Here is a 22429-nt window from a genome sequence, read left to right as displayed (position 1 = left end):
ATAATAATAATAATTTAGGAGGGGGTGTTACAGGTACGGTACAAGATATTCAATAATTGTTTCTGTTGTTATCTTTTGATATCTCTGTGATGGAGCTATGATAATATTCACAAACCATTTTTAAATAGTTATGTACTATGAAATTATGATATACCCTTTCATATGTGGCATGGTCTAAGATTTAGCATGTTGACCTCTTTAAAGTAGGGTTTTCCTATTGCATTTTTGGTGACCTGCGTTTTCATGGACATATTTTCTTGAATATCCTACGACCAATATAACCCTCAACAACCCATAGAAACCCACACTCTACATGTAGTGTTTTGACATAACCACACGCTTATACTTACAATTAAATGATAAAAGCCAATTAATTATCCCAAACTTAGCTAATTAAATGATAAAATCACATTAATTATCCCAAACTTAGCTAATTTATAAATGATAAAATCCCATTAATTATCCCAAACATTAACTAAAAATATCCACATCAATATCAACCAAACAACCCATAACGGCCCACACTCCACATACAAAACAATTGCCTCCACAATTCACTTCATACTCTTTAAAAACCCTGTTGTAGTCACCCATTAAACCCCAAAAAAAAAGAGGTGTCGAATACAAAAATGAGCCAAGCAAAAACCACTACACACTACAAATTCAACATGGATAATCTTGGCTTAGTGGATCCATGATGGCCCAACTAGAGTTCGATCCACAACATCTCTTGTGATTCATAAATTAAAAATATCTAGAGAATCCAGGACCTCCTTGACCCCTGATCAATTCGCAAAGGCGAGCTGAGAGGGCCTTCAACAATGGCAGAGTTCCTAGAGATGGAGAGTAGGGATGGCATAAGAATGACATGGAACGTGTGGACTAGCTCCAATATTGAAGCCAACAAGTATGTAATTCAGCTGGCAACCGTCTACAACCCTCTCCACATAGCATCAGAGATGCTCATGTTGCCTTACCCTCCTCTCTGCTGCAAATCCTGTCTCTTCATTCTAAACCCTTACAGTCGTGTGGATTACGCAGCCAAGTTTTACCTATTCTCCTTTTGTTACCAGCGGAACCATTTTCCCCAACACTATGCCATGATCAACGAGAGAAATGTGTTTGCCGATATTTTCCTGTAGTATACGACCATCGAGTATGAAATTCCCGACGACCGGGCTTCGAACATGAACCTTGTCTTTCTATTCATGCTGGATACCCCCGTGATCAAAGAGGAATTGGGGTGTGTGAAATCGGCCCTACACCAAGCCATAACTCTGCTACCAGAGAATTCTCTGGCGGGGTTGATTACATTTAGGACTTAGGTTCATGCGCACAAACTGGGGTTTGTAGATCTATTCAAAACTTATGTTTTCAGTGGTTCCAAGGAGATTTCGAAAGAACAAATTTTGGATTAGCTCGGGCTTACACGACCTCGACTTGGATTTACGAAGGGAATGAATATTAGTGGGATGCTAGGTAGAGGGGTTTTGAATGGTGTTACTACTGGGGAATCAATCAGTTCTTGCTTGTGGCATCGGACTGTGAATACACATTGAATTCTATATGTACGTGTGGTCCTTGAATGTTTTTGCTTTTAATCTTTGATGGAGTTTATTTGAATTGCGTCCCATTTCATACATTTTGGGAAACCTGATACTTCAGGTTAAAATTGAACATCTCAAGCCATCATTACATCAATCATTACATAAAAATAGACTTATGCCAACCTACCCATGCAAATAAAGCAATCACACGAGATCTAATTCCTATCTCTATTTTTTTTCATATTTTTCTTAATGTAGTTAGACATTTGTGCTTGTGCCCCTTTTAGTGTTTTGTTTTTTTTAGCTTTGAGGGAGTAGCCGAAATTTCTTATCCAAATAGTAGATCAACCTCGTTACTTTTGGAGTTTAGCTTATACTTTTTCATGAAAACCATATCAATCTCGAAAATATTATAACTGAGCTGTTTGATTGCAGAATCAAGATGTTGAAAATTCAACGTCATTCATCCAATTCTCTTATTAAAATGTATTTATATTCAACTTTGATTTTAAGAGAAGATTTTTTTTATATTCAACTTTGATTCTAAGAGAAGAGGTCTTATAGACCAAGTAAGTGGCAAAGGACTAAAAAGTAAACATGACCTTCATTATAATTGGAAAAACTTGAATCTTACATCATTATAAGTGGCAAAGGACTAAAAAGTAAACATAACCTTCATTATAATTGGAAAAACTTGAATCTTACATCATTAAAAGGGATGCAATTGTCATGTCATAAAATTAAGCATTTAAAGGCATTATTGCCTTAAAATAGCATATCGTAACCAACCCATGCAAGAAATGCATGGGGATGAGGTCTAGTTACGCTTACTTATGTAGGTAGGGTGACTTAACATGAGTTCTTCATGGCCTCGGGGCATGTTTCTCATGATGTACATATATATTTAAAAAATAAGCTAGTGATGAGATTCTTATTGTAAATTGTTTGGGTGCTCTAGAGTTTGTTCTCTGTTACTAATTGGAAATTTGTTCATGAGGCCTCTTATGATTAGAAACATCTAAAAATTGGAATTAAGAGGTAATGAGCTTGCAATTAGTTGGGCACAAAAATTTCACTAATATAATATTTTACTCGTGAAGCAATATATTTGAATGTAAACACTTGGAATAAGGATTTGCGGGTATCCTTAGATGTAATGTGGGTGTTGAAGTGCCCATTTGAAGCAACCTTCTATGAAAATATATATTTAAGTGGCCATTTCTATACTCTATGAGAATAGATCTTGAAGTGACAATGTGACTGAAGTTAGTATAAAATGTCAATGTAGAAGTGATGTGCTTCTCTTCATATGGGACTCCTCTAGATCATGCCTAGGCCAATAACGCTCTAAACAATACTTTGAAAATGTATTCTTGCATGCTATATTTTGGATGTTTGTTTTCCCTTGTAATTATAATAGCATATTATTTATCTTTTGATTGCTTTTTAGCGAATCGGAACATGTAAATGGATTTCTCCCAATGAAATAAAAAGAAAGTGAAAAGTGGATTATTTGGTATGATGAACGTGGAAACATATATGGTACATAGAGATGAGGATCCTATTTCATATTTTAAGGCATCCAATGGGAGTGGTAGTGGGTTTCAATTTGGTAGTGGGTCAAGCAATAACAACAAGATGCATACTCCCAGTGGTCCAATGGTCAAGATCTCTCAATTAGGTTTGCGAGAGGAGATGGATCTTGCAATAAACTTTTTTATTATTATTATTATAGCACACGCTATTATATATTGATATGTGTGGAGCTCTAGTTGAACAATCTTTCATTTGTTATGTACCTCTTGTTCATAGAAGTGTAGACCCACATTGTTGGTTAAGGATAAACTCCTACAACCTTCAAAATCAACATGTATTCTGTCAAAGTTAGTATTGTTTCATTGATGAAAAAAATCAATATTTTTTCATTATGGATGAATGGATTGAGCACACTATTCCCACATAAATTTTGTGGTGTCATTAAAGAATGCATTGGGTTTCTTGAAAGTGATAGATTCTTTGGGTGCACAATATATGGGTGGATTGTTCGTTAAAGTTATTGAAGTGTTGACTTGTGTGAAAATTATCACAAATAATGCACTTGTTTGTAAGGTTGTTGGCATAATTGTGGAAACTAAATACCCACAAGTATTTTGGACACCTTTCATTGTGCATTCTTTGAATTAAGCACTTAAATCTATTACTTTTTATGTGACATGGATGGGAGAGTTAATTGATTATGCATGCCATATTCACAATTTCATACCAAACCATACTGGTGTGCTCATAATATATAAAACCTTTACAAATTTATTATTTCTAAAAAGTGTATATACTCATTTTCTTAGCCTCTTTCATCATGATTATGTGGTTAAGGGAGGTTAGAACCACTCTTGTATTTGTGGTTATTTTGGATTATTGGGCTTTTTGGAGAAAGCACAATGTAAATGTTTCAAAGAAGATCACAGAGATAGCATTGGATGATTGTTGGTGATTAATGATTGATCTTATAGTTATGGTCATGGATCCTATCTTTCTTTGTTGTAGTTTGCAAATATAGACCCATGCCATATTGGGAGATGTTTATGAGGTTTGGGACTACACTAGGGTTGGTGAGGACAATTATTTTTTTGAATGAGTGTCTTTAGTAGGGGACATCAACAAAGATCTTTTTCAACACTGTATGAGATATTATTTTAGCATGTGGGAGAAGAATTGGACATCTCCACTTTTCTTGGCTCATTTGTTGAATCTCAAGCACTGCAAACAACAATGGCTCAATGTTGGGTTTATCATGTAGATTCCCTCCACACATGGAGAGGGAATTTTATAGGGGAGGAAGATTGCGTATAGCATGATATATTAGGATAAAGTTACCCTCAAGAGGTACCCTTCATCGAGTTTTCATCTCAATTCTTAGATTCAAAGGCTATGATGTGATCAAAGTCATGTAGATTAAGAAGTCTTACGCTTGTTGGATGACACCTATGCCAATGTACACTATTCCATAATAGAGAGTCATTAAGATCTTATCTCAGGTTACTTCATCCTCTTCTTTCTAGATGGATTGGAGCATCAAGAATGTGTGGACTATGAAGAACATGCTTGAGTAGTCTAGACTCTACTGTTGAGACATTGGTGTATATGTACACTAACCTCCTTGTAAAGTAGGGAAGGGAAAATATGTAGGGTGTATTTCTTGATGATATGGTTTTGGAGACCTACCTTGAATTTGCATTGTTTAACTTTGATCTTGATACTCTGGCCCTAGTGCTGGTAACTTTTGATGATGGTCCACACTAGCAGATGAGGATCTTAATGCACCGGTCCTAGAGCTACTCACTTTTGATGATGGCCTACACTAGTACATGTAGATCTCAACTTGACATAGAGGAGAAGGGAGGAGAGAACATCCACAATGGCAATGGTGGTGATCTTGATGATTTTGATTATGAGATGCAAGAGCACAGGCTATATCTTATGAATTGTCACTTTGATATCCTTCAATTAATCTACCATATTTTGTATTGTCTACTAGCATTGACCAACTTTGATCTTAATACTCTGGCTGAGGGTTGCGGGGGAGCGCCCCCCCATACAAAACTGCTTCTAATTCGTGCTCCACTCGGGAGCTACTTGAAAGTTAGTCAGGAGCACGCTCCTGAAGGGGAGTGATTTCGGGAACATGCTCCCTTTAAAAAAAAATGCTCCCTAGTTTTTAGGGAGCGATTAGGGGAGCTCCCTAGTCTTTTTTGCAAAAAAAAAATTCAGTAAAATTCCAAATGCAATTTGTTTTCAAAGAAACAAATTTTTTTTGAGTGGGCCAGCCTAATGATCAAGCCTGTGGCCCTAGTATTGATATGTGATTCATGGTAATGTTAAACTCTTAATGTAAAAGGATGCAAACGATTGTCACTTTCATCCTTTTACTTAAATTTTTAACATTACCATGAAATGACTCAGGATGTTTGAGAGTGGTTCCGACCTCATTGGATTTCATATGGAGAATGTAGAATTTTAGATCTCATTCAAAATCTAGCAGACTTATCAGTTTTTCAAGATTGGGGGGACTGCAATGTTTCCATTGGATTTTTTCATGTATTAGGGTATGGAACTCATATTTAATCAATAGAACCAATCCCTCTATGTGCCATGATGTTAGTGACATTGGTTGTCCAACTCCTCTATCATGACCCTACTAAAAATGTACCCATCACTCAAATGAAATCTTGACTTGACATGCTATGTTTTTCTATCTTATGTTAATGCTTAAAGGGTGATATTAATGTCAAAGATCCTAATTTTCCAACAAGACTAAAAAATTAGACATTTCTCGTGGTGGCAAGAGGTCCAAGCATTAGCAATAGATAATGGATTTACTTGTCTTTTCTAGTTTCTAGTAGTTTTTATAATTGTTGACTCTTTCATATTTATTATGATATATTTTATAAACAATATATGAAAATTTAAGTTTGAAGTTGGAAAGTATAACTCATTGGTAATGAAATATGAATATGATGCTTCATGAAAGTTGAAAGTTGTTTTATTTTATAACATTTCATTTCATGTTAGATATTATTTGTTGTAATGGTTACACTTAGCTTACAAGTACAACTTTGGTGATCAATGATGATAAATGTTATATATTGAATTTTGAAAGCTTGAAACTTTAAGATTGATGAATCATGAGACTCAATATGTTGTATGTTACTATGTTACTAACTTGTGGAAGTGGTTGATGAAGATTATAACTTCTAGATGATTGTTGTTATATGATTCAATCTATGCTTTTTATGATTTTTATATCTAATTCATCATTGTGCATGCTTTTGTTGACATATATGCATCAAAATATAAATATAAATATAAATATAAATATAAATATAAATATAGATATATATATATATATATATATATATATATATATATATATAGATATTATATAAAAAAAAATGCTCCCCAATTTTCTCCGAAACCGGGAGCTTCTGAAAATGTCGCTCCCTCCCCCGTTCCCAAGTAACCTTGCTCTGGCTCTAGAGTTGGTCACTTTTGATTATAGTCCACACTAGCATATGCAGATCTTAATTCACCAGTCTTACAGCTGTGCACTTTTGATGATTGCCCACGTCAGTAGATGTAGATATTCACTCCATATAGAGAAAGGGGAAGATCACAACAACAATGGAAATGGTGGTGATCTTGATGGTTTTGATTATATGATGTAGGAGGACAGACTATCGCATATGGCTCATCACTCACGAGATACTTCAATGAATATATCCTATTTTGTATTGTCTTTTGGAAATCCCGTCTATGGTATCATTGTATTTATTTAATACATTTTTTGGCATTGAATGAAGAACAATTGTTCTGACTCCTAAGGTTTTTTCCTGTTATTGTGTGTTTATGATCTATACTTTATTGGTGTTCTTATATCTAAAAGTTCAAAATATTTACATCTTTATCTTAATATTTCCTTTCTAGAATTTTAATGCACACACTTGCACACAAGCTGAATGGGCTTAACGATTAAGAACACGTTCTGTTTGGAGGTCACAGGTTCAAATCTGGACAAGGGTAGGGTGTGTAGTGTGTACACCTCCATAGACTAAGCAATCAAATTAATTCACAAAGGGGGTGATTTGTCCCACAAACAAGGGGATCTTATATGTCAACTTGGTGTCAAGCTGTGGACTTAGATTATTATTATACAATATTATATTCTCTTAGATTATATCATTATTACTATACAATATTATTTTCTCTTTGTCCTGTTTTTGGGGTCTACGTGTCAGTAGTGGACACTCTAATCCTCATGTCCCAGTTTCAGGTGACTTAGTTTGGTATATATATGCTAAATTTCTTAGTTTTTGGTTTTGAAAATGTCTACTTGATTGTTTTCCAATATTATGTTGTATTGGTTAGTACAGCTAGAAATGAGCATAATACATGAGTTCATTGCTGAAATTTTTTCTTTATGGCTGAGATGAATATGTTTGTAGGAAGTTATTAGTACTTGTTTAATGATTGTTTTTATTAAACTTCTGCATTTCAGGTTGGGGTTGCTGAAATGAAAGTAGTAGTTGAAAGAACAAGTGGCCTTGTTGTGTTAGCAGAAAGCTTTTGTCATTCTATGTTCAAGGACTCTTTCAAATGTATTTTTGAGGTTGGAAATCAATCCCTTGGTCTTTTGTTCAAGTAAGTACTAGTGGAATTTTGGGCTGGATATGATATCATCTACTATACATTTCTTCCTATCCTACACAGGCACACATCGTTCTTTTTATAGGGACATTTTTCTCTAATGGTGACAAGTTTCTCTTTTCCTTTTAATGTCATTTTCAAAAAGGGAAGATAGATGGTTATTCCAAAGCCATTTCCAACTTATTTTTCTTTTAGCCTCATGAACTTTGAAATTTATCACCATAAGTTGTGCTCAATTCATTATGAGCAACGCAAGAATGATCACTCAGATCTTGAACATGTCCAATTCTGAACTAAAATTGGCAATTATATTTTTTCCTCAATTGACCTCAAAAGAAAGTTGGATTAAGCCAAACCTTCTTGGTCCAGATGATAGGAGGGGTACCCTACAGATCTTCAAATCTCATATTAGTTTTCTTTCTCACAAAGCAACTATTATATATGGCGCCATATTTATTTTATTTATGTGTTCTTATGGTTGACCCTTTATATGTAGTGTGACATCTTCTTGAATTGGGCATGTAGCTAGACTTGTAAGTGTTGTTTGCTCATGATGCTTGTGTGTGTGGGGAAATGAGATTGAAAATACTTATGGAATGGAATGGAATCTCATGAATTTAGTAGTTGTTGGAATCATAGAGGGCCATGGAGTGAAAGGGGTTGGGGTATTATAAGGGGAATATCTATATTAGGAATTTGCAGGAGTGTTGCAGAAACATAACTGCAACAGAATGTTGGATGGGTTGGGATTTGAAAGTCAAACTCCCAATAGAAATTGAAATAATATATGGTAGAGTGATGATTGAGAGATGGTGGTGACTTCCCATAAAGCATTAGTAGTTTGAAGAAGAAAGTAATGCAGTATCATGGTATAAAACTGGGCTTTCTTGACAAGTGAATTAGGTGGCGTATATGTATAGCTCGAGCGACTGGCTATGGAGGGGATTACCTAAGCATGCCTTCCTTTTTATCCTTTTTTACAAGTTTATTTGAGAAGTGGGATATGATGGTGGAGATATACTTTGAGATGAGATGGGCTCAAATCTCCTTGCAAGCGTGAAGTATGAGATGTCTAGAGGAATTTGGCAAATTCAATGTAACAAATAAGACCAACAGTTATCAAGAAAAAGGAAGAAGGGAATGAGATATTTTAATGTTACCATGCTTGTGTTTGCTTGCTATCATTTCACCTTTGAGGGGAATTGATCATTGCACGATGTTGTTTATTTTTTTCCATTACAGTCCTCAAAGGATGTGGGGATAAGTTTGCTTTCTTTCTTGTTCCTCCTATGTATTTGTGCTAAGTATGACAATTGTTCTCTAGTTCTCAATACATATATCCGAAAACATTTTCTCTTCTTCTTCCTGACTATCCTTTCCTTCATTTCACCTCCTCCACAACTATGAATGAGAATGTGTCGGTCTTGGTGTATAAGTTCTGTAATGTAGAAAGGGAGGTTATTTTGTGTGTTTTGTATTATGGAAGTGATGGGTGTCACTATCACCTTTGTAGGCAACAACACTCTCCCCAAATAGTGTGAATCCAGAACTTGTTGCTCTAATTAATATCAAGAGTGGACTGAATGACCCACACAATATAATGGAGAATTTTGATGGCAGTTCTATGGATCCTTGTAGTTGGTACATGGTCACCTGTAATACTGATAACTTAGTCACTGCATTGGGATTCTACAGCCAGAACCTGTTAGGGACATTATCTGCAGGCATTAGGAACCTCACCAATCTTCAGTTTGTGATTCTGCAGAATAATGACATGTCAGGACCTATTCCTGAAGTGTTAGGGAAGCTTGGAAAGCTTCAAACACTAGACCTCTCCATCAATAATTTCAGCAATGTTATACCCACTTCATTAGGCCAGCTGAAGAACCTCAAGAACCTGAGGCTGAATAACAACAACCTTTATGGACCATTTCCTGGATCACTAGCCAACATCTATGTGTTGTCATTTCTAGACTTGTCCTACAACAATCTTAGTGGTTCAGTCCTAGCTATTCATGCAAGGACCTTCTATATTCAAGGAAAACCTTTGCTATTTGGGTTAGGTGTTGTACACCTTTACCCTGGAGAACACATATGCCTTTGACTACCAATACATCAGTGACTATTATAGCTCCTTCTAGATTTTCTAGAAAGCATACAATGCCTTTATATTTAGGCGCGAGTCTTGGTTTTTTGGGTGCAATTGGCCTTGCAATTGGAATTTTCTTTTGGTGGAGATAGAGACAAAATCAACAAGTTTTTTTTTATGTCAGTGAGCAGCCTGATGCAGAAGTATGCTTGGGAGATTTAGAGAGATTCCATTTCAAAGAGCTTCAGGTTGTCACTGATAATTTTAGTAACAAGAATATTCTAGGTTTAGGAGGATTTGGGAATGTGTATAAGGGATTCCTACAAGATGGAACTCTTGTAGCCGTAAAAATATTGAAAGATTCTAATGCAACAGGGGGAGAAGTGCAATTTAAGACAAAAAATGAGATGATAATCTTGGTCATGGATTGGAATTTATTGAGATTATGTGGATTTTGCATGACATCCAAAGAAATACTATTGGTTTATCCCTACATGTTGAACAAAAGTGTTGCATCTCGTCTGAGAGATACCATTAATGGAAAACTTGCATTGGATTGGGCTACAAGGAAGAGGATATCCCTAGGAGCTGCTAGGGGACTTCAATACCTACACGAGTAGTGTGATCCCAAGATAATTCAACGTGATGTAAAAGCATCCAACATCTTACTGGATGAATATTTTGAAGCTGTTGTGGGTGAATTTGGATTAGAAAAACTTCTGGATCATAGGGATTCACATGTGACTTCAGCTGTTAGAGGTATTGTTGGGCACATAGCCCCTGAGTACCTTTCAACGAGACAGTCCTCTGAGAAGACTGATGTATTTGGTTTTTTTATATTATTGTTGGAACTTATAACTCGGCAAAATGCTTTGGATTTTGGTTGGGCAGCAAACCAAAAAGGTGTGATGCTTGATTGGGTTAAAAAACATATCAGGAGAATAGGATTGATATCACGATATTCAAGGACTCCGGATGAAGACCTGAAGAAACAGTGGGAGAGTCAACACCGGAGGGTTTCAGGTTGGAGCGAACAGTGAACAATGGACGAATAGCTAGGGTTTCAGGTTTCTAAGCTCCATGGAGGCACGCAAACGGGGGAGCTCCACTCCCTCCTACAGGCAGGCAATGGCCAATCGAGGTAAGAAACCTATAGAATCTATCAGAGGGCCTTTAGAAGAAAGGAAAAAGAATCTGGAAGAGGATCAAGATTTTACCAAACCAAGGGAGGACAACAACATGAAAGATAATGAGGAAGAAGACAAAAAATAGGGAGCAGAAAACAAGGCACACAAGGGGCCATGTAAACCCAAAGCAGAGGTCACTCCCAGAGTAGTTTTAAATGATCCTGCTCTGCAGGTGCACAGGGACCACATGCGGACCTATGCTATCATTTGTAAATTCATGGCATTATGGCCCAGTGAAAAGGCTTTACAAGCATGGATTAAATACCATTGGAAGCCGAAAGGAAGCATAGACCTACACCTTGGGTCAAAGAGTTTCTTCACTGTGGTCTTTACAAATATTGAGGACAAAGACAGGGTGTTTGAAGGAGAACCTACTTCTACGCAGCAGCAGGCCTCTACATGCGGCCGTAGATGATGAATTTTGTCCCGGAGTGAGAAACTTTTACTTCAGTCTCGGTCTGAGTAAGACTCTACTTCCTACCTCTTAATTACCGGCAAACAGAACTGTTATCTGCCATAGGAAATAAACTAGGGCATTTTGTTAAAGCCTCTGAGGCCACCAGAAGGGGAAAATACACCTCCTTCGCATGAATATGTGTGGAGATGGACCTATCGGGAGCCCTACCAGATGAGGTCATCTTGGAAGTTTTTGATGAAGAATGGGTGCAAACAGTAGATTATGAACATATTCCTTTCAGATGTTGCAGGTGCCATGAGCATGGGCACCTATTTAGAGATTGCCCTCTCAGCAAAATAGAGAATAGAAGTAAAGCAACCACAATGAAAGACATTGAAAGCTTTCACAAAGTGGGACATAGAGGAAAAGGGGGAAAAAGGGGGCCAAAGCAACAGTAGGCAGAAGGGCAATAGGCTAGTTTGAACAGGTTCCAAGTTCTCGAAGAAGAGGAAGGAATACCAAAAGCAGATCAGGTAATGGAAGGAAACTCAAGGGAGAAGGAGAAAGAAGAAGATAGGGAACAAGCACAGGATGTTACTAAACAGAAAGAAACAATGTTGAGCAATGGAGAACTTGAGATGGATCAAAAAATGACTCAGAGTGAGATGGAAACGGAGGATCACGAACTGCAGGAGATTCTGGATAGAGAAAACCTAGATTTGGAAGGATTCTTGAAACAGGGAACCATGGGAGGGGTAGACTCAGTACCTCAAGAAGAGTTCAACAAAGTACAACAGCTGTTCTTATGGAAAACTTAGACCAAAGGGCTGCAAAGGCAAAGAACCAATGAAAGGCAGGGCAACGAAGGAGTGAAAACTATGAAAACCACACCAGGATTAGCTCCCAGAAACCCAGGAAAGAAAAGAGGCAGGAAAAAGCAGAACGAGCTATTGATGGAATGTAGAAAGCTAATGATAGATTCAAGTAAGATGAAATACCTATCTAATTACTCCTTTACAAATATTTAATAATGAAGTTCACATATTGGAATATCATAGGTTTAGGTAGTAAAAGAAAACAAAGAATACTTAGCAATAGAATGAAACAAGAAGCTCTGGATATGATCTTTATCCAGGAAACTAAATGTTCCATTCAAAAAATCAAAGAAATTCATAGCAAATGGCTCAATAGATTTGAGTTTCTAGAAGTTAAAGTAGATAATACAATAGGAGGCATACTCACTCTTTGGAACCCCCAAAAGATTGGCATAATAGATGCTGAGGCATCTAGGAATTATTTATCAGTGATTATTCAGCCTGTGGGAGACAACGAGACTTATTTGGTCACAAATGTTTATGGCCCACAAAGACTGGATGATAAACTCAGATTTCTAGATTCTCTTGTAGAACTAAGAGATAGATATGTAGGAGTTCCATGGATAATGGGTGGGGACTTCAACATGATCAAATCACTTTCGGAAAAAAAAAGGGGGAACAAGAACTTTAAGCAAAGATTCTATAGCATTTCAAACTTTCATAGATAATATGAAGCTAGTTGACACTGAAATGAATAATGGCCTCTTTACATGGAACAAAAAGAGAGGAGGGGAGTCTCAAGTAGCCTCAAAGTTAGATAGATTCATAATTTCAGAGGACCTTATGCTCATAGACAAGGAAATGATAGTGAGAATTCTCCCCTTTGGTGGCTCAGACCATTGGCTTGTACAAATGGAGGTACAGGGCATTGGCACCCCCAAGAACAAACCTTTTAGATTTGAGAATATCTGGCTTACCCACCCCAATTTTATCAGCAATATAGCAAGATGGTGGAAAGAAGATCTGCATATTCAAGGAACAAGAATGTTTCTGCTCCACAAAAGACTAAAATACATCAAGCTCAGACTCAAAGACTGGAACAAGAATGAATTTGGAAATATTTTTGCAGCGAAAAAATAGGTTGAAGATAAAATGCAGACACTCAATCAAACTCTTATTACATATGGCTTTGATAGAGTCAGAGATGAACAAGTCACCAAACTTCATCAAGACTGGGAGAACTTATGTAAACAAGAGGAAATATATTGGGGACAAAAATATAGAGTTCAATGGCTAAAAGAAGGTGAACGAAATACCAGTTTTTTCCCCAGATCCACCATGGCGAACAGATCCCATAATAGGATCTCTTCAATCAAGGACGAGGGAGGTCATCTTCGCAATTCCCATGAAGAGATAGAAAATGTGTTAGTCCAGCATTTTCAAGTTATTGTGAAGGAGACCACTGAAGATAGAGATCACTTTATCAGGGACTTAACAAGGCATATACCTAGGCTAGTATCAAGAGAGGATAATTTCAATCTTAACAGGCCAGTGACTGAAGAGGAGGTCAATGAGGCAGTTAAGGAAATGCAGAATGGAAAAGCACCAAGCCCTGATGGTTTCAATGTGGATTTCTTTAAAGCCTGTTGGAGCATTGTTAAACAAGATATTATGAATGTAGTGGAGGATTCTAGGTTGAATAGAACCATTCTGAAGGCGCTCAATACTTCCTTCATCTCCTTGATCCCCAAACAGGATAATGCTCAGACTCCGGATAGGTTTAGACCCATAGCTTTGTGCAATGTGGTGTATAAAATAATATCCAAAGTTGTTGCTAATAGACTCAAACCCCTTCTTCCTACTCTAGTTTCTGTGGAGCAATCAAGCTATGTGGAGGGTAGAAAAATACTCAATAACATCATTCAAGCACATGAAGTGGTGCATTCATTGTTAAGCAATAGGAAGGCAGGAATGATTATGCAATTGGACCTTGCCAAAGCTTATGATAAGTTGAATTGGACCTATATTAGGAAGGTCCTTCTAGCCTTTGGCTTTGATCATAATTGGGTAAGATGGGTTATGGCACTGGTCACTTCTTCTAGCTTTTCAATTTTGGTCAATGGTTCTCCTTCCAAGACCTTTACTCCTTCAAGAGGTCTCAGATAGGGAGACCCGCTCTCTCCCTTTCTCTTTATCCTCATGATGGAAGGACTTGGGCGGTCTATCAAGCATGCGAAAGAAGGGGGTAACATCAAGGGTATCCAACTTTCTGAAACTGGAAAGGCTTTGTCCCATCAACAATTTGTTGATGACACTATGTTGCAGGGAGTCCCCATGGTAAAAGAAGCTCTTGCTTATAAACAAATCCTGCGTGACTTTGCTATGGCCACAGGTATGGAGGTAAATCTTTCCAAATCTAAGATTTTTTTTCTTTAATACTAATATCGCTATTCAGAGAAATATCTCTAGAATTCTGGGCTTTCAAAGGGAGGTCCTTCCTTCCAAGTACCTGGGAGTCCCTCTAACTGATAAACCTATGCAAAAAATCCTCTGGGAGCCAGTAATTAATAAGATGCAGGATAAAATTAGAAAATGGACTATCAGATCTTTAAACTTGGCAGGCCGGTTGGTGCTTACAAAAGTTGTTTTGCAATCAATCCCCATTTTCATGCTTTCAACACTTCCAGCTCCAAAGGGAGTTTTACAACAATTTAGAACCATTCAAAGAGACTTTCTTTGGGGTAAGGGGGAGGAGAGAAAGAAATGGGCCTTGGTAGCCTGGGATAAGATTTGCAAACCAAAAACCCATGGGGGCCTTGGATTGGATGATCCAGATGTACTTAGCAAGGTTTTAGGGGCAAAATTATGGTGGCGTTGGGTAAAAGATCCAAAGGCTCAGTGGGCTAGTGTATGGAAAGAAAAATATGCCAGCACTTGGCAAGATAATGATCACATAAGGATGACGGGAATCATAAAAGGATCCCACATTTGGAATAAGGCCTAGGAGAATAGAGGCTTAGTGCAGAAAAACAGTTTCTGGGAAATCAGAGAAGGAGACCTTGCTCTATTTTGGGAGGATAAATGGCAACAAGAACCTACACTATTAAGAGAGGACTTTCTGGACCTTAAGAAAGAAACGGACACCAAAGGACTTTTCAGGGTTAAATATTTTTGGTAACAAACAAGTATAGAAGACAAATGGATAACCTGGAATAATATAGAATTTGGGGGTGACAACCCCTTGAAAGCAAAATCAGATGCACTACTGACAATTTTGGAACAAAGGAAGATTCTTGTTTCATAGGGGCATGACCAAATTAGATGGGGCAACAAAAAAGAAGGTACCTTCAATATTAAGGAAGCCAAGAAGATATTCCTTGAGTTGGACTCCTATGTACCAAACAGGGTTTGGCAGAACCTTTGGAGGCATCAAGGTTGGATGAAAATTAAACTCTTCATGTGGTTGGTGCATCATAAGAAAATTCTGACTTGGGAAAATATTTAGAAGAGGGGTGTTCTAGGACCTTCTAGATGCCAGCTCTGTGAAGCCCAAGAGGAGACAATGGAGCACCTTCTCAATGATTGCATCTTTACCTCTAGGTTGTGGGACACTTTTGCCACAATTTTCCAACAAACGGACAGGGACAAAGAAAGCATTATCAACACCCTAAATAACTGGAGACGAAACTTCTCTAAGTATGAGTTTCTTCGCTTGGCTTGGGTTTTAATTCTAGGCTTCATAATTTGGAATGTTTGGAAAGAAAGGAACAATAGAATCTTCAAAAATGTTCACAGCACCACCCAACACATTTTTGAGTAGATCCTAAGACAGCTCAAGGAGACGGTTGGCACTATTGTGCAAAACTCCCCAAAAAATCCACCTTCAGAAAATGAAATGCAGATACTTTTTCAGCTGGGTATGCAGGGGCTTATACTTCAGGGAATGAATAGGAAGGTTATGAATCCGGAAAATAAGCCAGATTATTGGCATCCTCCCCCTCAGGGTTTTCTAAAATTCAACATTGATGGGGCCTCAAAAGGCAACCCAGGTCTTGCTGGTTTTGGAGGAGTGCTACGAGATGATAATGGTTGTATTCTTTTTATTTTCCATTGCCATCTGGGAAGAGCTACAAACAATATGGCTGAATTAATGGCTCTTGAATAGTGTTTAGATTTCCTGAAGCAGGATAATCTCCAGAATATTATTATTGAAGCCGATTCTAAGTTGATCATTAACTCGGTTAAAAGAATATGTTGTGGCACAAAATCGAAAAAAGTCTCAAGTCATTGGAGGCTAATCCAGGTCTTTCAAAGGGTCCAATTTCACCTCCTAGACTTATGCACAATGAGTTTCACTCATGTGAGAAGGACGGAAAATAAATTGGCAGACATTTTGGCCAATCAAGGAGTGGTTTGCACTAAAACCAAGTTCAAGTTGATTTGGCAAGAGATGCCTCAAAACATATTAAGGGAGCAGTGTTTTAGTCAGGCGGAAGAGGACAACATGGTATACCGAAACAAAGCCACAAAGACGGGATCGGGTTAATTTTTATGCAGAGTTATGACACAAGTAAGGTCGCTTTTGGTATGCAGGTCTATGATTGGCAAGAATGAACTAGAAGTTTCAGGGGGTTGGCTGGAAGAAGGGATATTCATCTTCCCTTGGCCCAGGTGTCGGAATCCAATCTTTCACGGCAGCCGCAAAACCCCGCTTTTTTTGCCTGCGGTAGCTTTACTGCCCTCAAAGCGATTTCTAGTGTATCGCACCACCTTCATGTTGGAAGCGGTTTTTCTCATTTGGAAGCAATTCCACTCACCACGCAACACATGGCTTAGAGAGGGGAGGAAATACTGCCCTCATCACGCGGTAATCATCAGTGAGTAAAGGCCATGCGATATGATTCGTAACCATTGGATCAATCACGGTCAATCTACGGCCAGGATTAATCATGCTGGTTGGTGGGTCCGTACCACCATTTTCCTTTTGGTGGCTTCAATACAGCCCGAGAGGTGGTTTGGTGGCCATTGCACACCCTTCATGTAGGAAGTGGTTTTGTGGAGTTGGGAGCGATTCCACTCACCAAACAACATGTGGCATAGTACGGGGAAGGAATACCGCCCTCATCGCACGCTATTCTTCGGTGTGTTAGGCCCGTGCGATATGATCCTCAACCATCGGATCATGTAGGACAGATCTACGGTCATGAAAAAGCGAGCTTGTTTGTGGGTCCAGGTTGGCTATCGGGTGAGTAAACAACGGGCTACTTGGCAGTGTGATATTATCCTCCGCCATAGGATTTGGCATGGAGGATCGACGGTCAAGGATAATTGCATGGATCAGGAAAAATATCTTCTGGGCAGGTTACATGTCTTGATGGAATTCAGTGGCTTTCACGCACTCCACATGCTCGAGAGTTATCCCCCCTTCCAAACCCGAAATCCATTTAGGGGTTCCCTAATTCATCACCGGGTCCGACTCCAAATTTTATGGTTTGATTTGTTTGCTTTTTGTGGACTTAGCAGTTTTGTGGACTTTGTAGTTTAAGCCTTTTGCTCGGGGCCATAGGCTATAAGCGGATGCTTGTTCTGTGGCCCACAGTTCCTTTGGGAATGGTGTATATTATGTAAGTTGACTTAAGATTTAATGAAATAGAAGGTACAACTCCTTCTTCAACAAAAAAAAAGAAAAAAAAAATATCATGATATTCAAGGATATTAAACCAAATTATGACAGTTGGACTTGAGGAGATGGTGCAGGTAGCATTGTTATGTACTTAGTTTAACCTTGGTCATCATCCGAAGATGTATGAAGTGGTTGGGATGTTGGAATGTGATGGATTGGCAGAAATGTGGGAAGCTTCACAGAAGGTTGAAACACCTAAATAGAAGGGGATGAAAATTATATCCAAGATGTATTATGACTTTATCAATGAACATTCCTCACTAGTTTTGAAAGCAATGGAACTTTCAAGTCTGAGGTGACTTACATTAAATGATAATCTCATGTTTGGAATTGTGCTCATGTGGCATGCTAGAGACTTGTTTATCTTGGAACATCTTGAATTAAACCAAGGGAAGAGTTGGTTGTTGTATCTTTCTTGTAGTTTCACTGTGAGGTGCACTCTGATGGCATCACTATTTTGGGTGTTTTCTTGTAAAATTATCGTATTATACTCTTTAATATCACCTCCAGGTTACATTTCCAACATGGTTTTTCTGCACCAAAATGAGGAATATAAGCACAACTTACTTGTATGTAACTTGTTAGACTGCGAGTTGATGGATTTTTGATGAGTTTACCTACAAATTCTAGAAATGTTACCACAGTCAGGACTATTTTTTATTTTATTTTGAGTTGGCAAAGAATTGGGCTCAGATGTTGCTCCATGCTTATTAGGCTCCTACATGCGCGCTATTGCTGGTCTTTCTCAAGAGGAGGCCTAAGAAATCCATAAATTTCAGGATAGCTTTAAGTGCAACTTTTTATCCAAAACAACTCCTCCAACATAATTTTCTATAAAGTTTCTCACCCCCTGAAGCTGAGGCAATGACTAAATATTGCATTGTAGTATTTAGAATTTTATGCAAGGATTTTTGAGTTTCTCCAATGTAGTGTGGAGCAAATATGTGATTGTCAGAATTGGTTCAATTAAAAGTGAAATATGGGTGTGTTTTGCACACAACTACCTTAAGTTAAAGTGTAGTAGTTGCAATATGATAGGAATCATGTACAACAAATATTTAAAAGTTATACTTGTAAGTATATGTGCTCTATCGTGTTAGCTGCAGCCATCTGATGTTTTCCTCCCCTGATGTGGAGGGTTATTTCTTAAAATTCACATATCAATATAGTGTCTGGTAGTTCTGCAGGAGTGGTTGGATCCTAGTGATTTTCATGTATAGAGGTGGGGAAAGATGTCTTGCACTGCCCTCTGCCTATCCTATTTTTTATTTCTATTAACCTTTCTTTCCTTCTTTGTCTGGGAAGAAAGAGCATGTGAAGGAACAATGCAACACAACTGATTGTCCTCATAAAATAGTAAGGTTGTCCTATTTGATAAAACATATCTCTCTATATCTCAAGTGGTTTATAGTGGTACTAGAAACACTCAATGAAGTTTTGTTAGGAGTCTCCTAATGTTAAATAGTGTTGTTAGTTGCCCTAAGGTTGAGGATCTTAATTAGTGTTATTGATCCACATCATCTATCAATTAGTTATGGAAGTGGTTAAATAATAAATAACTTATTACATTAGCTATATGTACACCTAGTTCTTCTCTTTTTCTTTTACAATAAATTGTGTAGCTAGTACTGATAGCCTGCAAACCAGTATTAGTAGGAACTTGTGACTTGGCAAGGGCCAAGATGTCTAGAGACAATCTCATATGGGGGTCCCACTCTAGGGGGATGCCAATCCATAGAGCCTCATTGCAGTGGGACAATATTAATCATTCATCATGTATAGGCTTGACCCCTCCCTAGTTTTGAACATGTGATCTCTGTTATCGCCTAAATTGACCTCAGGCTGAAGGAACACAATTCTAGGGTAACCACAAACCACGCTTAACCTAGTAGCTAGCCCTACTAGATCAGGAGAGGACTCTCTCCTTATGGATCTCAGTCAAGATGACTAGATCAGGAACAAGATTTTATGCTAGGTATAGTAGCTCAGGGGTTTGATTGAAATTGTTGGTGTTTTTGCGAGATGAGTAGGAGCTGGGAAATTTGGGTCAGGGAAACTAAGTCAAAATTGTGGTGGATTCTATGGGGCAAGGTAGGTATGATCTTCAACACCTTAGGCATGATGGGGTGAAATTATAGACTAGTGAGGAGCTAAGAAGGGAATGATCAAGTCGTGAATCCTTCCTAAATAGTAGAAAAACATGAAATACTGGTGTTTTCCCAAGGCAGAGCATTAAAACCTAATGTATTCCACCTATCTAACTTGAAAAAAACCAATCAGAAGCAATTATATGAAAGAGGCATTCATAAATGAGATGAAAACATATTAACAGAAGAAGAAACACATGCTAAAGGCCATACCATAGGGATCCCATAAAAATAGCTGCAACTTTATTAGTTTCCTGCCAAAACTACTAAAAAATGATATGTGTTCAATACATGAGCATCCAACTGAATCCAACCCTTGAAAATGACAAAGAGAATACATTATATAAACATATAAACCACTCATCCTAGCCATCAGGGGTTGAATCCGTGAGAAGAGGAGTTGTTTCAACCATTTCTAAACTAAGAACATGAATCCAGGCAGTCAAACAACTTGCCTCTACAAGAGTGGAAACAGATTCATTACCCTCAAAACCACTTTTTGTCCATGAATATACCATATACTAGTGTTTGACTATTACATTTCTAATCCATGGCATTAATTACATCAGAAAATTCACTTGCATGAGAGAGAAATCAAGAAAATAGGCGAAATTAGGCAAAAAGTCATCCTGAGTGAAAAATTCCCTACGCGCACTTTTGGAAGCCTTCCCAAAATCCAAATTGAGCCTAGGATAGCTCATTGGAAAGGTCTTTAAGTATAGTTTCTAGAACACCTAGAATTTCTATATTTAGAGCTCATTTACCTCCTCAAAAACTGGTTCTCCCAAGGCTGCTTTTGTGTGTCCAAAAACTGGCAGAGAGGTCAAATTTTGAGTGTTTTTGGACTTCTAGTGAACTAAATCTACTCCAAAAGTTTTGAAAATTGCTAGGGTGAATGTCCTTGATTCCTTGAATCCAAAAATGCAACCCTTTTGTCCATTGGGTGCCCCTAGAAAAAGCGCAGCGCCGCTTCTGGGTAGATTTTCTGTGTTTTGAATTTCCAAATTTTCAAAATGACAAAATTTCTTCAAAAGCTGCCCAAATTTGGCATGAAACACCACCATCAACTGCTTTGATGGGCTAGTGAGGCTTCAGCCAACATATTTAATCTATATTTATCCTTTTTTCTATCCAAAACTTTCCTTAGCCTAGCCTTTAACTTTCTAATCCTCATGTTACAAATTTTGTTGCGGGTCATGTAATGGTATGCCATGTGTCTGAGCATTTTCTTATCCTTATTGGCTTTCTCAATGAGTCCTTCAAGATGTATGTTGACTCTCTCAAGCCAAGTCTCCCTATCATTTTCAATCTCTTTCTCAATAGGAGTCACTGCGACATGAGCCTCTTTGGCAATTTGCCTATTTGCTTTGATCATTTCCAGCTCCATGAGGACTTGTTTGTCACTCAACTATTTGTTTTCCTATTCTAAGTATGTGATGATATACTTGGCACTTTCTAGGTTGACCACCAAAGCTTGTATTTGAGCTTCCCTTTCCTTTATGATGATGTCTTTGATGGTTTCTTGATCTTGAGCCTCTAAATCAATAACCTCAGTGTCATGCTGCTCGGGCTCATCATGTTCTTCCAACTCAAACTCCCTTTCTTGCTCATTATCCAAGTCATCCTACTATACCTTTTCCTTCCCTTTGTTTAGCTACTCAACCTCTACCTGCTTTGTCGATGTAGAAGGCAAAGCCCCTTCCACACCTTGTGGAGATAACATTTGCCTGTGGACTGAGAAGAAGGCAAGGTCCCTTCCACACCTTGTGGAGATAACATTTGCTTGGCAGCTACAAACAACTTCCTTGACCCTCTTTGATATGTCAAGAACACCAGTATCTCAGTAGTTTTTGCCTCTTGGTGCTCATCTCCTTTTTCCACATGAGTTGAAGGCCCAGTTGTCTCTTGCACCATGGAGGGAGGAATCTGAGGTCCTATGAACATGTCATGAGCTATGAAAGTCTCCCAAGGAATATTGAGAAGACTGAGATGGTGAAGGACAATAATTTTAATTAAGGAGTAATGATATATACTGTTCATCTGTTGAGGATATGGCTTCTTCTGAACTAGGTAAGCCATCTTGTCAATGTTTCTAAACAGGAAATAAGGGAGGTTCAACATTTTTACCTTTGTGAAGTGCATGAGGAGTCTGATATGATAAGTGTATAATCTGGAAAACATGCCCTCACGTGTGAAATACTTGATGATAATCCTCATCAAAGGGACATACCTGTTCTCCAAAAATTTAAAGGGAAAAATCCTTTTCACCTAGTTTTTGTATTGAGGCTTGATGTAAGGCTCATAGTAATGCTCATCAAGGTCCTGAGCCTTGTACCATTTCTCACCAACATTAGGAATTCTAG

The 22429-nt window shown here is 37.9% G+C and overlaps 2 pseudogenes; both read left to right on the top strand.

The window, feature by feature from the left end:
• Positions 1-821: 821 nt before the first annotated feature.
• LOC149203030 (protein transport protein SEC23 E-like) overlaps positions 822-22429 on the top strand; it is a 49964-nt pseudogene continuing 28356 nt past the window's right edge.
• On the top strand, positions 9274-18218 carry LOC149203031 (protein CLAVATA3 INSENSITIVE RECEPTOR KINASE 1-like; annotated as a pseudogene).

This window comes from Pinus tabuliformis, chromosome 2_1 (assembly GCF_031772625.1).
Source record: "Pinus tabuliformis cultivar Carrire ecotype Pingquan chromosome 2_1, CPIR1, whole genome shotgun sequence".
NCBI lineage: Eukaryota > Viridiplantae > Streptophyta > Pinopsida > Pinales > Pinaceae > Pinus > Pinus tabuliformis.
This window is presented reverse-complemented; position numbering and strand designations above follow the sequence as displayed.